The sequence below is a fragment of the Odontesthes bonariensis genome, chromosome 2 (assembly GCF_027942865.1).
Source record: "Odontesthes bonariensis isolate fOdoBon6 chromosome 2, fOdoBon6.hap1, whole genome shotgun sequence".
In the NCBI taxonomy this organism is placed as follows: Eukaryota; Metazoa; Chordata; class Actinopteri; order Atheriniformes; family Atherinopsidae; genus Odontesthes; species Odontesthes bonariensis.
In genome coordinates, this window is record NC_134507.1 from 11,418,866 (window position 1) to 11,438,177 (window position 19,312).

Below are 19,312 nucleotides of genomic sequence, written 5' to 3' on the forward strand. Positions count from 1 at the left end.
ATAATCAATTCAACTCTTACTGTTCTGCATTTCTAATTTTTATTATTTCATGTTATTGTTGAGTGTTGTACTTTGTGAGTGAAGTTACCGGAGTCAAATTCCTTGTTTGTTTAATCAAACCTGGCCAATAAAGCTGATTCTGATTCTGATTGAATGAGCAAAGATAATTGCTGCATATAGGTTTGTTGCAATACAGAACTGTCTCTTTGTGAAAAGGGAAACTATCTCACAGCATTTTCTGCAGATGACATGAATTCCATTGGTTCATTTCATGGGACCTTAATTTCTCTTTTCTATATGTACATGAGCATGAAAAAAAACCCACGTCTTTAACTGCTGTGTCGCCATGGTACAACCTTCGAGGGATAAACAGGAAGCCAACGCAGAAGGGGCAAAAGCTGCAGTTTCCTAAACGGCCACTTGAGGATGGCCTTAAAAAACGAGTCAGTTCACGCAGGCCCCCTTTAAAAATGTCCAACTTTCAGTAGTAATCATCATGTTTACACCCTTAATCAAATGGTTTTAGCTGGCTTGTCCATTCATGCCAATTGTGTGAGTGTTGATTTATTTTTTAAGAACTCATCTGCCAGTGGAGATTAAACTTTCACCAAATGTACATTTTTAAATCCAGGTTAAAAACATTTCTTTTCTCATGTGTCTATGCATGAAATCTGCACAATATCTTTTAACTTATCTTGACTGTTGCTTGTTTTTAAATTAATTTAAATTATTTTATTTGTTTCTCTTTATATTCTTTTATGTATTTTTAATGCTTCTTCCACTCCTCGCTGCAATGCTTTTATTTTATGTAAAGCACTTTGAATTGTTTGTACATGAAATGTGCTATATAAATAAATTTGATTTGGATCTGCTTGAATTATATTCAGGCTTACACATTAAGTGAGTTATCTGTGCACTGTGTGGCTGAATTTTTGCTCTAATCTATTCCTTGCGCTACACTTCTGGCAGCAAAAACTTAGCAATATGATATCTAAACAATGAACCTGAGTCCTCAAAACTCTAGTGGCTACATTCATCCTTTATATACAGCCCGATTATACCCAGATCTGGCTACAGACACAATGCCCCGTTAGGACGTGTTCCAGTTGATTGTTGTCTGCAGATAAAAGGTATGCCATGCATGTACCCAACAAATCGAGTCAATGGACAAGTCTGAGGTCACAATAAATTTCCAGATCCACACAGAGCCATGTGCATTCTCTGATGATAACATTTGCTTCATCCCTACCAAACCACACACACTCTCCACATTACTTTGAAAGCTGTGCTGTATGTCACACAAAAAAGGCCCAATTTGTGTCCATTAGCACAAAGAGCCTATATTGATTTTCATTTATATTTTATCATGGGACCAGGCTGGTACAGAAGGGGTGAGGGAAAAAAAAAAAAAAAAAAAGGCAAAAAAAAGCAGCAGAAGCAGACTAACTGACATGAGACAATACTGAATATCAATGTCGTAATTTTTTTTCCAGGTAAAAAAAATTGTAATAATTCACCTACTAATGAAATTATCAGTGATACTTTTGTAATATACAACCCAGGCAAAAATCATGGAATCACCCCACTTGGATCTTTATTTTTCAGCTGAAGTAGAAAAAAAATGATGGAAACGTTAACCATAGAAATCTGTGAGCACTTTGTTGCATCCCCTCTGGCTTTTCGGACAGCTTGAATTCTTACAGGCTTGGATTTCACAAACAAAAATTTACGATTCACCACTTATTATCACTCTCATCCAATCATCTACAGTCCACGACTGCCTCTCTATAGGCCACTATAACCTTGCTTTCTTCCATTTAGGTGTCGTGATAGTTTACGTTTGGCTTTTCTGGAGGTAAATTCCATTACCATCTTCCGGTTTTGTAGTATTTGGTCCCCGACATTAGCTCCTGTTTTTGCCCATTTAATTTCTTTTGTTGTGTATTTTCTTTTTCCAAGACCCACTGCTTTGAGTTTTCTGGTCCTGACGCTTTGATGTCTTCCATGGTCGACCTGTATGTTTCCCTTTTTACAACGTTCCTGTTTTCTTTGTACTTGCTCCAAATTTTAGATGCAGCTGACTGGTAACAACCAACAACTTTTGCCTCACACTCCAATTGAATTACCTTCTTGAAGGATCCTTTTCATTGTTTCCACTGACAAGGGCCATGTTTCCTGCCAATCAGCTAGGTGAAACAGATCTGCAAGAACTGCAGACCTCTTTGCAGATTTACCCTTGCGCAGGTATTTGTTTTGGAAATACATACTTTTCTTCTCCATCTAAAAATATGCAAAACAAATAATAATCGTTTTTTTCTTACAAAAAAAAAAAAAAAAATCGCACAATAAACAATGACACCTCTGATAAAGATAACATTTTAATTTGGTATCAATTTATTTTTACAATTGGCATCATTCAATACTTACTGGGAAAGGCACATATAATTTCCCAGCTACATTCGTAGAGGTCAGAGGTCAGGCACCCCTGGAAGGTGATGGGTATTTTTGTGCATCACTGCAACCTAAAGGCTGGACGCTGTGAACAGTAAAAAAAAATAAAAAAATACACAAAGGACATCCAAACACTAGACGTAAGCTTGTGAGGCAGTTCTCCTGAGGGCAGTCTGAATGCTGAACAAAACATCTGCAAATTCTGAGCACTGACGAGATTTCTTGGTCTTTTTTTTTTTTTTTTTTTTTTTTTTTAACTTAAACCCGTGAGTCTTGATTTATGTAGAAAAAGTTATTTCCCAATAAATCAAAAAATCTCAGCCAGGAGGATTCAATTATTTTTTTCTTTTCTTCAGCCATTTGAGAAAAGCTTCTTATCAAAGCTACTAAATGAACACATTCTTTACAAATTATATCTTATTTATCCAATGTTTTGTCTATTCAAAGCTTGTTCACTACATGACTCACTGTGTAGTTGCTTAAAAATGTAATGCTATGATCCTTGATGAATTTCACTGTGCATTCCAATCGTTCAAATGCAGAAGCTGACAGATAGTTGAAGCTATCCTCTGCTTGTGGGCCACATGCCGACAAATTGAATGTGACCGTGTTACATCTCAGATGTTCTCAGTAGCTGGCTGTGGTTTAGACCTCACATTACACAATTTATAAGGCCAAAAAAAGGGGATGAATATTTAGTGAGAAATATATAAAATACATTTTAATAAGGCTTCTATCACTGCAAGAGACAAAACCCGTTCACAACAGGCAGGTGATGCAGAAATGTGGTGTGGAGCTGTGTGCAGCGCTGCAGTAAAGAGAACCGCAGAAGGCACATGAATCAAAAAGAAAAAAATTAAGTGGGTGAAAGAAAACGTGATGAAAGAAGTGTGCAGGGGTGGTGGTGGCAGTGATGGTGGTGGTGGGGTGGGGTCGCATTTGCGTCAGAGCCAGAGCCAATGAAGTCAGAGATGGGGCAGGCTCGAGCAGGAGATGCTGTTACTGCCACTCAACAGCACCCGCTTGGGCTTCTTGTCCTCCACATCACAGAGCTCGCACAAATTATACCTGCTGGAACGTCTGTCACACACATACACAGTAAAATGTAATTTATGTGCATTACACACATACTCTGCAACATTGACAGACACTGAAATTAGCTCGGCAGCAGATGTATTTTATAGCCCTCAGAATGAAACATCAGGGAACGATTTCCCTTTGAGTTTTTGTGTAAGGAAAAAATACCTGAAATTGTTGGCGTTTTTTGAAACATTTTCTCAAAAAGCAACAATGATCCTTACAATAGTGTTTACTCTTTAAATAGCATCATGCCGAACAACGTCAAGCTCATGATTATTCATTCAAGTAAATGCAGCATATAGGCTGATAACAATTCCAGAGCCAAATGGCTGCCACAGGATGCTAATACAGCAAAGGAAACAGAGTTTTGTTGTATTAAAACTATATTGCCAGAAAATGAAATACACTTTCTGAGGATTTGCTCTAAAGTGTGCTTAAACTTGAACTGGTTAAACGGAGCTATTTTTGAAAATGCACATTTGCTAACTTGCTAAAAAAACAAACAAAGGCAATACCAGAATAAAAAACGATGATCAAACAAATGAAGACATGTTATCTTTTTTTTTTCTGTCTCTGAAATGCATCGAGCCATGCTTACACAGAACACTTTCACATTCACACATTCAAATCCTGTTTTCAGATTAGCAGTCAGTGGGTTTTTTTGACACCCCTTCTGACCTAGATTATTACGTCCGTAATTCTAGAGGATGATGATGAGCATGTGGTCAGAGATCTGTGGGGGAGGGGGAGACAGAAGAAAAAAACCCACAACAAAGCAAACGGTGCTCGCCGGCTTTGTTGACGTCAGGCAGCGGTGTAAAAATGCTTCACTGAGCAATCTTGTAAATCTGCAGGAAACACAGGAAGTCAAACGAGCCTCTTCAGATGTTCCCATGTCTCGCAGGTAGCTGAGCTTTAAAGGTCTGCAGATGATTTTCATTTATATTTGAGCTAAAACAGATTGTAGATTCTGGCTTTTTGTGCTGCAGCAGCAGCTGCAGCTCTGCCGGCAGGAGTCACATCCTATAGGTGATGACGCAAGCAGGAGACATGAGCCGTGACCTCATCGACTCCCTATCAAACCATCACACAGCTCTCTACCTCACACACACACACAAACTGGTACACATGAGTTACTACTGGCTTTACAAGGGGCAACCGCCCTCCTTTTAGTGCTGTACGACGCTGCTTGTTCAACACACACATGGGGCCATGCTAACAATGCCTTGGCCAAAAGCATACCTTGTAACAAACAAACAGAGCATTGGGTCATTCCCTATACACGGTGTGTATTCTTGTGACAATGTACAGTGAGTGTGTGTGTGTGTGTTTACAGTGTTTGACCCCGCTTCTTGTGCCAGCATAATCTTAAACACAACAACGCAGTTCACAGCATCTAGAAAATTTTACAAATAATTTTTCTATTCTGTCTGTTGTCGTTTGTTTGATGATTGTTCATGACAAAAAAACTTTTATGCGATTTAAAGATAAGGAATTATTATTATTATTACTATTATTGCGATGATCTGCAAACAAAAAAAGTGCGGTTAAACTCTTTAACTAATATTTATTTGTCATATAGGTTAAATTGTTAAAAAAAAAAAAAGTAAATATTGTCTTTCGCAAATGAAATTTTTTTTTTTTTTTTTTTTTTTTTTTAAATTGCAATGCATTGTTTTGCTTTCATGGTATTCACTTCCTGTCAGTGTTACGAACTATGTGTTGAAAAAAAAAAAAAAAAGACAAGTACCCGTTAATGCAAAAGTAAAATAGTATGTGTTGTACGAGTTTAAAATAAATCTTCAATCTTTGCCTCAGATAAGCCAAATGACTTCAAATATAATTTAATAAAGGGAGATAAAAGAATTTGGGTACTGGCTGGGGAGCAGGGCCGTTTGTTGCTATAGGCGAACTGGGCGAATGCTTAGGGCCCCCTAGCCACCAGGGGGCCCCAAAGCTGCATGTTCAGCCTCATCTGAGGAGAATTAAAATGTCCTGTATTTATCTGTAGATATCTCATGTGTTTATTACATCCCTTATATTCTTAAAAAAATAAACATAGGATATAAATAAAATAAACTGCAAAGAGGAACTGTTGCTTTTGTGGCACTATTAGGTCATATTTGTTGGACAGCACTGTCACACATTGGGTGGCGTAGCGGGCTGCCGACAGGTATGACGGTAATGATCTACCCATCATTGCCCCTTAGCGAGAAAAGTAAACAAGACAAACACCGTAATGGCATCAAACAGAAGTTATATTAGTGGCGCGGTAAAACAGAGGAAGAAAAACGGTCTAAGGATAAAGGTAAGGCATGTGTTGGGTGATGTGGGATGGATAGCTGGAGGTGTAACGTTTTGTCTGTTTATTTGTCCTGCTAGCCTCGGATAAATGTTATGTAGCTGGCTAGGATTTGTTCATTATAAACTCGGCTTTAGTGTTTGCTTTATAAAAGTTTTCTTATTTAAAATTAAAATGTTACATGTGAATGAACAGTCTGTCCTGCCATGGGAAGGACTGACTGACTCCAGACCTGTTTATTCAGATTCTAGCAGGGATGGATGTTGTTGTCCTGCTCTGTCATTGTTCAGTGGAAGTTGTCTCTCAGATATTTGACATTATTTTAGCATTACTTAGGATTAATTTACTAAGTTTGGTGTGTAATTTATAGGCCTCTAATTAGAAGTGTGCTACTGTTTATAATTAAAGAAAATATTTTAAAGGTTTGTTTTTTAAGTGATACACAAATATTAGGCATCATGTTGATTATTTGAGAATATTGTGGCAGTGGATAATTTTTCTTAGTTTTATTACTTTAACTAGTACAATGTGTAAATTAATGCAGAAACTTCTTAAAAGCGGCAACTTTATAATTGGGTACAAGCTTTAAAGGGACGCTGTACATTACAATGTTTAATATTTTTTAAAAACACTCTAAATCTGTTTTATTTATTGATTGTTGTTCTCTTTGTATTATAGTTTTTTTATTAGTTTAACTTGCCTGAGTGGTTCAACTTAAGATGTTTAATTTGAACTGTAGCCTTGTTTTGCTCATAAAGTGTAATAGATCTTAGGGTACCATCTAAAGGATTAGGAATCTCTTCATTGTAGTTTGACAAACTAGGGGCCCCGAAACAGCATTTTGCTTACGGCCCCCACAAAGCTAGAAACGGCCCTGCTCGGGGAGGCTGAGTGGCACAGGGCTGCCTGCAGCCTTCATCAGAAACCAAACAAAGTCCATATGAATCACAGGTGAGAAATATGGGTGCTGACGTACAAGCCTGTCGGCCTCAGTGCACAGCAGATATCTGCACGGGCCAAGCAGCCAGACATCAGGTCTGAATGTTTACTGATAACACACAGACACAGTCCCAATCCATTCATGAACTTAAGGTACTTACAGACACACACACACACACACACACACACACACACACCATCACCCTAGCCTTGTCTTTTACTCGTACTTTAATCTGAAACACTTCATCTATGGCCATTTCCGGAGCTGAAAGATTTCCTTCATTGCTCAAGTTAAAACTCAAATAGGTTTAAGCTTGTTCGCCACTGTAGTGAATTTGAAAAGTGATAAATGCAGTCTGATGGAACAAAATTATTTCACTTAATGAAATGCAAGGAGGAAAGGGGGGAGGGGGGTCTCTCATAAATCAGTTATTTTTCAAAAAATCTTTCTGTAGTCCTTAGGTCTGAAAATAAAAAGAACGATAAAAGACATATTGTAATATTAAGTTGCTGATTGTCCGCTTTGTGTTTACCTGATGCAGCTCCCTGCATTTCATCTTTATACTTTAGCCCCTCCTAGTGTCTGCCTGCACGAGGACACAGAGGGAAGAATCTGCAGACTATCAACAAATTAAACACAATTGAAAGGCTAGACTTGAAAGAGAAAAAAATCCAGACAAAAAATATCAGTATTATGAAAGATGCATTTTTGGCTCTTTCCGAGTAAATCTTGGTGTGCACCACTGTGATCTGCAGTACACATTAAGACCACTAGGAGGCCTTCTTTTACAAGTCGAGCTTGTTCCAAACCGCCTGCAGACACAGCCCTCAAAGACAGAGGCTGTGGGCTGCTGTGCATCTTTGTCTGAGGAGAAGAGCATGAAGATGTGTATGTGGTTTAAGCACTAAGTGCTTTATGACGTCAAAAGGGCTGCACACAGCTGTGGCAGCCTGTGCTGCACTTCCACACACTATTAGCAAGGTGGGCACAAAGCCAAGCTAAAGAGACACACATGGTGTGCTGCTGGATCGAGTGCTAATGTATGATGCTGCAGAGGTGCCACAGTTTAATCTATGAGCACTAACCATTCTATGGGATGGGGAACTATGCTCTCAACAGTCTTAAATTCAACATAAAAATGTTCCTGGCCTTTTCTGCACCGATCTCCTGTTTTATAGGGAAACAGGTTTTGGTGTTTCTGTGAAAGGAAGCCATTTTATAATGTTCCTAAGGATGCAATATCACTGAGGTGGAGGCGCCATCATTGTGACGAATGAGAGAATGTAGTGTGAAAAGCATTTGCTCTAATGGCTGTGACACATCAATAAAAAGAAGAGAAAAAATATTTTAAAATCCCGTGACATATTAATCAGTCACCCACTTAAAAGAGATCTGCTGATTAAAGCTTTTGATCAATCAGCCAAGCTTGTACAAAAACCTTTTTATGAACCATAGTATTGATATTGAGCATATCATATCACATGACATGCATCATATAAATATAAAATGGTGCCGTTTGTGATGTAAACAGTGCTGCTTTTAAAAATAAACAGTAAAAATTAAAAAAAAAAAATCATCACACAAGTCTGCAGTGCCCCGCAGCTCCATAATCCCTTTGAACATTTTTGCTGTTAGATTTATATTACAATATAAAAGAAGCATTGTTCAATCATTCTGACTTATTCCAACCAGACTTTTTTTTTTTTTTTGCCATGAGACTGCTGCTGAAAATTGGTCAGAAGCTAAATCAAGTACAGCTGACAAAAAAAATAAACAGAAATATAAATACATTGTGTGTTACAGTAACTAGCTTGACTTCTTCACATTGCTGTTTCACCAAGACCATTGGGAGGAAATCAAACTGTAACTAGAGGAGCAGGTCATTTGCACAGCTGAGGGCTGTTAACCAGCTGTGGCGGTGGGTGGTGGGGGCTGGAGTGGGCACCCAAGAGTGGCCCTGTAATTGGCAGGTCCGGACTGCACACTAAGAAGCAAGACAAAAACTGCTTTGTGGTCCTTATATGAATATCAATGCCTTCGCCTCTACTCCTCCTCTCTTGGCCCTACTGTGGACACCTGAGCGAACAAAAAAAAAACGATCTCCATGAAAAATATACGAGCTGGAGGACTTAAATTCAGCAGTGCATGGATAACATAAAAGCAACACAGTGACGAGAGTTCGTTTTCAGGTTCTGTTCCAGATAAACGAATATATGCAGAAGCCATTTAGTTTGAACAAAACATATCAGCTTCAGGATAGGTTTGTTGACAGCATTTAGGATACTGAATTTTTTTCTCAGACCTTTGTCTAGTTCCTGAACAAATAACTACCATTTCAATAAAAGACCTAAGATATAACATTTTAGTTGAAAATTTGATATTTCTTTAACAGTGTGCTTGCATTGTTGTACTAATGCCGCATCAAAGCATCCAGGATGGCATTTCTGAGTGGGAGGAGTTCAGTGGGTGTGTACCCCCTAAGTAGTCACAGATGCCATGCACAGTTGGAGAAGGAAGCTCCCGGCTCTATTCTGTGATAGCCAAGGGAAACTCTCATTCAGGCATGGGCCCAAAAAGATACGGAGCCAAATGCTGCAAACGCTGCACTGCAAACAGGTCGCATCTTTAATGCATATGTGCAGTTATGAGGAAACATTATATTCATTTAAAGTCATTCACTACGCCCATGGGTTTGTACTGATGTAACAGAGGATTGGTTCATTTAAGTCACAAACATATACCCCTGTTCTCAAGAGGTGAATGAAACTTTATTTGTAGTGCTCAGTCTTTAGAAAACTATATATAAAACTACAGTTATGGTGAAATGAAATCCATGTTTTCACACACAAACTGTGTTGAATCTCCCCTCTCATGTGTGGGTTCAGTCACGTTAGCTTAATGAGGTTAAGACTCCCACAAAGTACTTCCAGTCCCAAAACATGCTTGTTAGTTTAAATGATACTATTTAATTGACCATAGGAGTGAGGGTGGGTATGCATTGCTGTTTTTCTCATTTCATTTGTGAAAGACTGGCGGCCTGTCCAGCGTGTACCCTACATCTTGCTCAGTGCTGGCTGGGTTAGGCTTGTGGTGCCCACGGCCTTTAAAAATTGCATTAATTCTTGTCTCTCATCCACAACACTTTTAAAATTTTGTTTGACTTTTTTTGTTAATTTGTTCTCACTCTGTGTAGTTTTATTTGCACTCCCTGACTCCAATCAAAATGACTGAACTCCAATAGAAACTCTCACAACATTAGCTTACTGGACTTACGACTCCCACTAAATCTGCAAACGACACAAAACGTCTCACAGAAATGAAAGACACCTCCCACTGAACTACATCGCTTTCAAAATTGTGCTTGGTGTTAGAAGTGACAGACACAATTTTATTCTGCACAAAGGAAATTATTTTAATTTCATACCCATTTCACAAATGACCAGATCAACTGTGTTAGCAACCAACTGCAAAACAAATCTGAAGGGAACTTTTGAAATGTTGCTTCATATAAATGCTCTTGCTTCCGTTACCTGGTGTGGAGTGAGTAAACCAGGCTGTGTAGTTTTTCATCATAGGTTAAGATGTGCATGGCTGTCGCTAGCCAGAAAAACTTCACAGAAGGAGATATAAACAAAGCCACTCGCCTTGGCAGTATACAACAGAAAAAAAACTGAGAGGTCTTCAGGAATGAATCGTCATCTGGGTATGTTGTGATTATTTTTCAAGTCAGTGTTGGCCATGTTTATTCTCAAGAAGAAGAAACAGCAGATTGTTGTAATATTGAGTAACATGTTTCCTACATCAGAATCTATTTACGCCAAGCATTTCCATTCCACCCTAATGTGCATCAGCTGGCAATTAAAGTATTTTGAAACTTTTTTTTATTTTTTTTAAATTTTGCTGCCTCCATCAAGCTTTTCTTATGCATAACTTCAAAATGCTCCCAAAGTAACTTCAGTAGAAACATGACAACTATCATAAGTTGTGCTAATATGCATCCATTTTTACATTTTAGGCCTGCGACACATTCCATAAAACCTTGGACAAAGATGATTTAATGCTAGAAAATGACGTAGAAAAATATATCACAATGTTATTTTAAACAGGTCAATAGGTAATGTAGTCATGATTTGGTATAAGAGCCCACTACAGGCTGAGTCACCGAGGAGCAAATATGATCAGAGGATTAACAGTTTGTCGACAAATGTGTGAAAAAAAAACAAAAAAAAAAACACATTTTTTTAAACAAGATTCCTCAAAGACAGATTGGAAAGCAAGTTTCTCCATCTACAGTACATAATATCCATAAACTATTCAATAAATCTGCAGGTACTTCAGTGTGCAAAGGGCTAGGACACAAGCCTAAGCTGGATTCCTGTGTTCACTGCATCAAGAACCGTCATTTATCTATACCTGATACAAACACATTGGGCAAGGAATTACAGAGGGAAACCTTTGTAAAGCTCTATAGTGTGTACATTCCCAATTTCCCTTAAAGCTTTGTTGGACAAAAAAGAAGCCTTAGGTTACACTTGTCCACAGGCAGCGTTGACTTCTCTGGACTCTGAAGCATCAGGATGGACTCTGATGGGCACAAACTGGAAACGTATATTGTTGTCAGACCAATCAGTAGTCAAATTGTTTTTTGAAAGAAATGAACTGTGTCTGCTCCAGAACAAAAATTAAAAGGACAATAAAGATTGGTATCAGCAACGAGTCAAAAGGTCAGGCTCTGTGATGGCATGGGCCTGTATAAGTGCTCATGGCAAAGCTCGGGTACACTTATGTGACGGCGGCATCGATGCAGAAAGGTTTATTGAGAAAGATATGCCGCCTTCATGATGACATCTTGTCCATGCATTTTTCTACAAGACAAGGAGGAAGTGGGTGAAAGTACTGTTGCAGATGTGAAAAGCAAAAAAATGGATGTATACTAACAAATGAAATGAAGTTAACAAAAAAAAAAAAAACAAACGATTCCACTTATTTAGACTTTGATTGCATTTTATTGCAAACATAATGAAACTAGGATATTTCATGTTTTGTCTTCTTAATTTATAATTTATTATGCATGCACATAATTTAATATACAACTTTCACACAAAACTTAAAAGATGTTATTTTGTCCCATTCTTCCTGCAAACATGTCATAAGGTTTCTGCATCGTCTTGTTGAAAAATGATCGTATGTCCGTCGAAAAGATGTGGTCTTGAAGGCAGCATATTTGGCTATAATCTCAATTCATCTGAATTATTACTGCCATCACAAAAGTGTTAATGAGCTTTGCCATCACGGAGCCTGGCTTTTGGATTTGTTGAACTGGATTGTCCTTTTCCTCTTCTGTCAGGATCACACAGCATCTGCTTCTCCCAAAAAAGAGATCTGAAATACTTATTTGGTCTGACCACAGCAAACGTTTCCACTGTGTGATGGTCTATCCCAGACACCTCCGAGACCAGAGAAGTCAATTGCTGGATAATGCTGCTCTCCAATGGCAACTCTAAACTTAGAACTTTCTTTATATTACAGGGGAAAAAAAAAAGCAGGGAAAACACCACAGGAGGTCATTTTCTCTTGTAGGGGACCCAGATATGGTTTCACACTATTTTATGCTTTTCCCCAGAGAGGGAGCTTAGAAATATATGGCACAATCATTCTTTAGTGCTAATTTTAATAAAACATTCAACTCCGTACCACTGGCCACCTTTTAGCTTATGTGCACCTTTCGTGAGGTGAACTACATGTCTGTTGACGAGCTTTGACTGTTAACAGAAAAGGAACAAAGCAAACCGGGTGGCAGCCCTATTTTTCTTTCTTTTTTGTTGCATCGAATGTAGATTGGTAGAAGACGGAGTGATTTCAAGCTCCAAGGTCTCACCTCCAAGATAAATCAAATGCAGTGTAACCTAATGCTAGCCATGGGAATCACAAAAGTATAATAGTTGTCCACAGCCCTGGCATTTCCAAGCTTCCCACTCATTGTCTACACGTAAAGCAGTGTAAGAAGCAGTAGAATTATTTTGTGTCCAAGGAGACATGTCAGGGTGACAAAATCTTCATTATGATGAAAGTTGAGTTTCAGGTTACCCAATTCAAATCAATCATACTAAAAAAAAATGTAATTCCTCCATGCATTTTCCTCCTGTGCAGCTTGAACACTGAATATTCTGCTGCAAAAATTACAAACAAGAATTCCCAATATCTATGGGTTATTTGATAATATATGGAATATAGTGAGGGAGAGACGTAGCTGTTTAGCTTCAAGGTCAATGTAATTTTACATGATGTTGTGAGTCTGTCAAATTTCATGTGATTGTATCCGTTTTTAAAAATATCTTTTGTGATGCACTTTAATGTACTTGTTTTTACCGTGCTGTTCTGGACAAAGGTTTTTTCAAAAATTAGATTTGATGTCTTAATGAGACTACCGTGTTTAATAAAGGAAAAGTAGTATTTACTTGGTATGCAAGGCCCCCGGGTCCTCAGGTGGGACACTGTTAGAAAATTCAGCTTTCACTATTCACACAACATATCGCAGCAAATCAATCCCATCTTTACAAGCAGTGAAAGTCGTATCACTGACTGGTTCAGGATTTGTGCCTCATTCTGAAGCTGGAAATTTAAGCATGTCCTGCGACCAACACAACTGTCACACAAATGTGACCCCATCAGCGACTGAGAGGAGATTATAAAAAAGTAATCCCTAACAGAAATTGCTTTCTAGGTATACTGTAAAAATACTGGTAACACTTTACAGCAAGTGCCACACAATGAACAACAACAAAAATACATATACAGATATATACTGTTTGTATTTATTCATATATATATATATCTTTATATAAAAAAAAAACAATCTGATTTAGCCTTGTATAAAAGTGCAGTGATATCTTACAATTCAGTATGAGCTTGTATTATATTAATGAATCAACAGTTTTTTATTAGTTAATCACCCATAAACTTATCAAACAAGTTTTTCTCATGACCTGATTGCTCGAACATCAGTCCTCTCAAGCAGGGCAAAACCTCACAGCGATTGGTTACTTGGTAGTTCCTCATGACTTAATTTGCTGGTTACCATAACACCATATCTAGCCTAATGTTTAATCTTTGCTGTACCATAAAGTGAAACTTTATTCTGATGGGTTAATCAGCGCTGTTTTTTTTTTAAATTACTTCACCTTTACTTAGGTTTAGTTGCTATGCTCCCTCAAGAAACGTTCAACTGATCAGTTACTCGATAGTTCCTCATACTCTTCATATTTATTCCTTTAACAGTGAATAAGAAGCTTGATCCTTGGCAAATATTTTTAATCATTTTCTGACCACACAAATATTCCACACATCATTTTGCAAGTAATCATTACCTACAATACAGACCTGATTGGGAGATATGAAGGAATTATAGTTCCATCTGTATGTAAATGTGTCCCCCTTTACCACCCCAAGTGTTACCAAAATACTTAGGTTTAGATGTCACTGCTTGGAAACATGGCCATGTCATTGTACACCTTTTAAAGTCTGTGGGTTCCTCGAGTTAAAACAGCAGCAGTTGTGCATTGGGATACTGTCTTTGCAATGCAACTACAAATAAATGCTCTGTACAGATATCAACATATAAAGGAATTTATCAAACAAATCACATACGCGCTCTGGCAGCTCAACTTTCAGACTGTCCTTTCTGATCACGACACCTACCTTGCTCGCTGCTTCTTGCGGGCGGAGGTTCTCCCAAGCCCGGGTCGTCAGGACTTTTCCGTTTCTTCGACATTTGCTGCTCCCTGATCGGGTGATCGATCTACCCACCGCTGAGTCGATATCTGCTGATAACGGGAGACACCTTCAACCGGCGGGATATAAAACACATTCAACAGTCTGGGGGAGGCGAGAAGAGAAATGCGAATGAATCTCAGCCCCATTCATTCAGATCCCGTCTCTATTATGTTCCTTTTTCAGCGTGCTCTAAAGTTACCATGTGGTGGCCAATCGAGGATCTGGGGACACAGCTAGGCATGGAGTCGGCCAGCTGTGGATTCCCGCCGTAATCAGACAAGTTGATTCTTCTGGACGGTCCGGGGCTTTTTTTCCTCTCTTGACAGATGAGAAATACTTGCAGCTGAAGTGATTTGTCGATCACGTGTGTCGCGGATTATGCTCGAACTCCGCTCGGATGGAAATTACGCACAGAGGGCAACTTGTTGATCCACGTCTATTTAAAAAAAAAAAAAAAGAAGTGATTTCCGTCACTCCGGATGTGTTAAAAAAATCATGTACGACGTTCAACGTTCTATGAGGTGTTTTGCTTGAACGCTGTTCGGCGACGTCAGACTTCAAGTCTAATCAGATGTGGATGACGCACAGCCGACACAACGGGAACTCTTGGGTATCTTCAGGAGTAAAGGCCAGTGTAAGTGGAGACAATCAGGACGTATAGTCTTCCTGCTAAAGTACATCAAGCCATGTGTTCCTTTGGTAACCTTTGAGCTCCACGCAGGGTAGAAAATGCTCCCCAGTTGCATTTGTAGGGGGGGAGATTTCTCCTCAGCGTAAAAGAAGAACCAGAGTACTACTGAAGTGGCTGTGGGGTGCGCAGTACTTTACCAGTCATTTTTACAACTGCAACCAGTCCAGCGATGGGGAGAAAACCCCGTCTGTGAGAGGTCATGTGTAAACCATCCCAGTCCAAATGTTGGAGTGACATAGATAGAGAAAATACGCATTGTTTTATGAGGAGCAGTCTTGGGCGAAGAGGTTTGTTTTCACTTGAGAGTGCCTCAAAGCAACTTGAGAATTTAAGCTGTGAAGAAATGCAGCAGGAGAATCTTGGCATTGCGCGCACTACAAAGGAAGCAATGACGCCACTTGTCTGGCTCTTACAAATTGCTTAATGGTAGTTTTCCCTTCCGTCCGACTGAGTTCTGGAAGCCGGATAATTCTTTTACTTCTTCTTTCTTTTTTTTTTCTTTTACGCTCATTTGGAGATTTTTAAGACATATCCAGCAGAATAAAACTGCACAGACCCTCTCAGATGATCTGTGACTTCTTTATTGTGACACATTCATGTTTGTGTCAGGAGAGTCACAGATGGGTGCCTGACCCCATGCAGCTGAGCAAAAGCCCCCCCCTCCCATTTGATGATTTATTTATGAACGCTCCCGGGTCAGGGGATCATATTCCATTCTCTACATCTGGTTTAGATATCCACTGCATCACCTGTACTGTTTCGCCCCAAAATGACAATACTTGGATTTTTTTCGGGGCGAATGCTTCACAAATGAAAAAGCTCGGTTCCTTGCAGCGAGCTGCGGTCGCATTCATCCATCTGACGCTGGTATTTCGTGGTATTTTCTGAAGGTAAACACGCCCCCCCCCCCCGTCCCTCATCCTCTGCAGCTGCTGACGTCAAGACATGCTTGCGTCAATGCTCCCTGCTTTGACAGAGAGCTTTTTTTCATTGGTATCATAATGGGATTATTAGGCTTAGAGAAATACCCTGCCTTCCTGGCTTTTATGGATTTTTTTTTTCATAAATGCCCCGTTTTCTTTCCTTGCTTTGAATATGATTCCTTATAATAAGAAAAAGACATGAGACACGTAATTGGCTTTTACAGCACGGACCGAGTGCCTTCCATAATCTGATGATGATGTAGATGTTTCCTTTGGCTTTCTGAGTCTCTAACGACAATGAGCATACATCTGGAAAGAACATGTTCGAATGCGTCTTTTTATTTGGGGCACGAACGCCATAACATCGTGATCATTATGGACTTCAATCTGCATTAAAACCAAGAAAGTTACAGCCTATAATCAACACTGATATGTAGCAGTTAGCTGTACTAACCGGGCAGACCGTTTCAGCTGAGATGGACTGATGTTGAGATGAATAGAAACACGAGTGAATCAGGGAGTTTTGTATTTAATTGAGGAGATTAGATATGTCTGTTCCATCCTGTTGGACTGTTGTTGCTGTGTGCATGCAGGAAAAGGAAGGGGGGGTTGTCATGATGTCCTTATATACTGACCTTGATCCCCTGAGCTGAATGGGCTCTTGTGCCTCTTTGCTGGCCTTGCTTCTTTTTTCTTTTCAGTCATAATGCCCCTTTTCACACTTCCCCGTCTCTCTCAGTTGCTCCTCATTTTGTGATACACTTTCTTTAACATTCACACAGAATGCCTCTGCGGACTTGGACATTGCCGAGTATCTCCTTTAGGTTACAGTGCTGTTATTCTTGAGAGTTTTTAAGAAAATAAATTGGCCCACAGAGAGCTTTGCCAGCCTCTAAAACCCAAAGGAATACAAAAGTAAGAAATACATGTGATAATGTGACACTGAGAATCCTTCTCATGGCCTTATAATAGCTTGGGTATGACTGTACACCTTTTTCCTTATTCAGTGAATGGAGATATATGAATATCTTAATGTGACCCTACCCACATCTCCGCTCACCAACAGATGACACTGCCTGACCTTTCTCTGCTACTCTTTGCCACGACCAGTTCCAATATTGGGGCATTTCAACAGGACTTGTTTGAAAAAAAAACAAAAAAAACGGAGTGGGTTGAGGGGTTAGCGTTAGGGTCAAGAACAGGATATTTGAGAAGTTAACTATAACTATAATGGAAAGTTGTGACGTTAACTATAACAATGACTGACTAAAATGTTTTTCACTAATTGATTACAGTTATTGATTAAATGATGGCAGTAGCTTTTAGCTTACATGTTAGGGGTGTGAATTTGACCAGAAATTACAGGTATTATGAAACACAAAAAGATGATGCTGTAAATCCACTGTAAATTTAAAGCAGTTCCTTTCGGTACGCTACTCCACTCCTGGAGCTCAGCTGAGGCGGGAGCTATGACTACAACCTGATGGGTTTTGTCATGAGTCAAACTAAGTTCCTACATATGGAGGAAAGACACTACCCCAACATCACACCAAAACATTTAGCGGCAGATTAACTGAAACGACTTTACATTATTGATTGATCTCTACAACCTTACTGCACCTGACCATTTCCACCTAGAGACAGATGGATTAACAGAAATGTTTGTTGAGTCACTTGTGGCCACATAAGGTCCATGATCAACAGCATTACAGAGTGGATTATCCTCTGCACGATGTCCAGCCAGTGACAACCCTGGCATTTATTCTATACTTGATTAGTAAGCAATCATTCCGTGCAGCAGGCGAAACAGTTCATGAAACAGACGCCTGATTGGTGGAGTCCTGACTGTCATCAGAAAGTAAGGAATATAATTTACCCGTTACACGACAACGATGCTGGATGCTGCTTGGATGGTTTCTATCCAAGCTATTTTGTCCTGAACTGAGCAACCAAACTAAGAGCCTATGATGGTTTTTGTTTAAGATTGCCAGGTTAGAGCGAAGGAAGCTGGAATTGTAGGCAGCCTGGGAGGCTGGGCTGACCGGAAGACCTTTGCTCACAACTTTAGACACGATTAACCTCAAAATTTGTGGAAGCTTCTCATCGCAACGTTTTGACCAGGAATCCACAGGGGTAAGACCTGTTCATACAATATGGGTGCGTATAAGTGCTGAGGTGATATCCTGACTGCAGAGGGAAGAAAGGAGTTCTAAGAATGTTGTTGTTAGTTCTATGTCACAATCAGTTACAAAACAAGGAACACAGATTATGTAAAATGTTAATTGAATGTCCAGTTGCTGATGAGCGCCATCAACCAAACATCACACTGAGGTGTGTCCTGAGGACATTTTTATGTCATACATTCATATTTAACCAACAAAAAAAAACACATGGGCTTGCACCATGAAAGGGTGATGAAAAACAGTGAGCACACTTAAAATAGTGATAGAGCAGAGAGCAATCCTGTACATTTAAGGCAAGTTTATAGGCAAATTATTATTTTTTTTTCAGGGTTGAGATTCCAAGCCATTCTAACATGTCTTTATTCAAAGGGTACTTTTTTTTTTTTTTTTTTTTTTTTAATTTCTGTTGGGCATCATGCTCATAAGTGTATATGTAGGTGGAGGATACCGTATGCGCATTCTGAAATAAATCATTTCACCAACTTCATACCACAACCAATATTAGTGTAAGTAATCAGCAGAGGAAGCTTGATCGTGTTACAAAAGAGTTAGAGTTCTTACCTTATGGTAGGGGTTTCTTATAAAAACATACGGAATTTCATAGTCCATATCTTTCAAGGCCGTTTTCTCAAAAGCCTTCACACTGTGAGCCAGAAACCGCCAAGAAAAAAAAGCTTACCCTTACGCGGCATATCGAAAACCTTGAACTCTGTTCGTTATGGGGATATATGCTAAATATTATAGATCTCGGTTGGGAAATATATATATATATATATTTTAATAACATTTTAAAAAACAAATTAACAAACTAACTGTCTCTTAATCCACTGTGAATGGGGAGGTTTTATGGTTATTCCTATTATTCAAAGATTTGATTCTGTTAAACGGTTTCGCAAAAGAAATACCATAAAGTCTTATTCGTCAATAACTTCAGGCTCCAACTAATTTTCCTCGTGAACTTTACGAGCA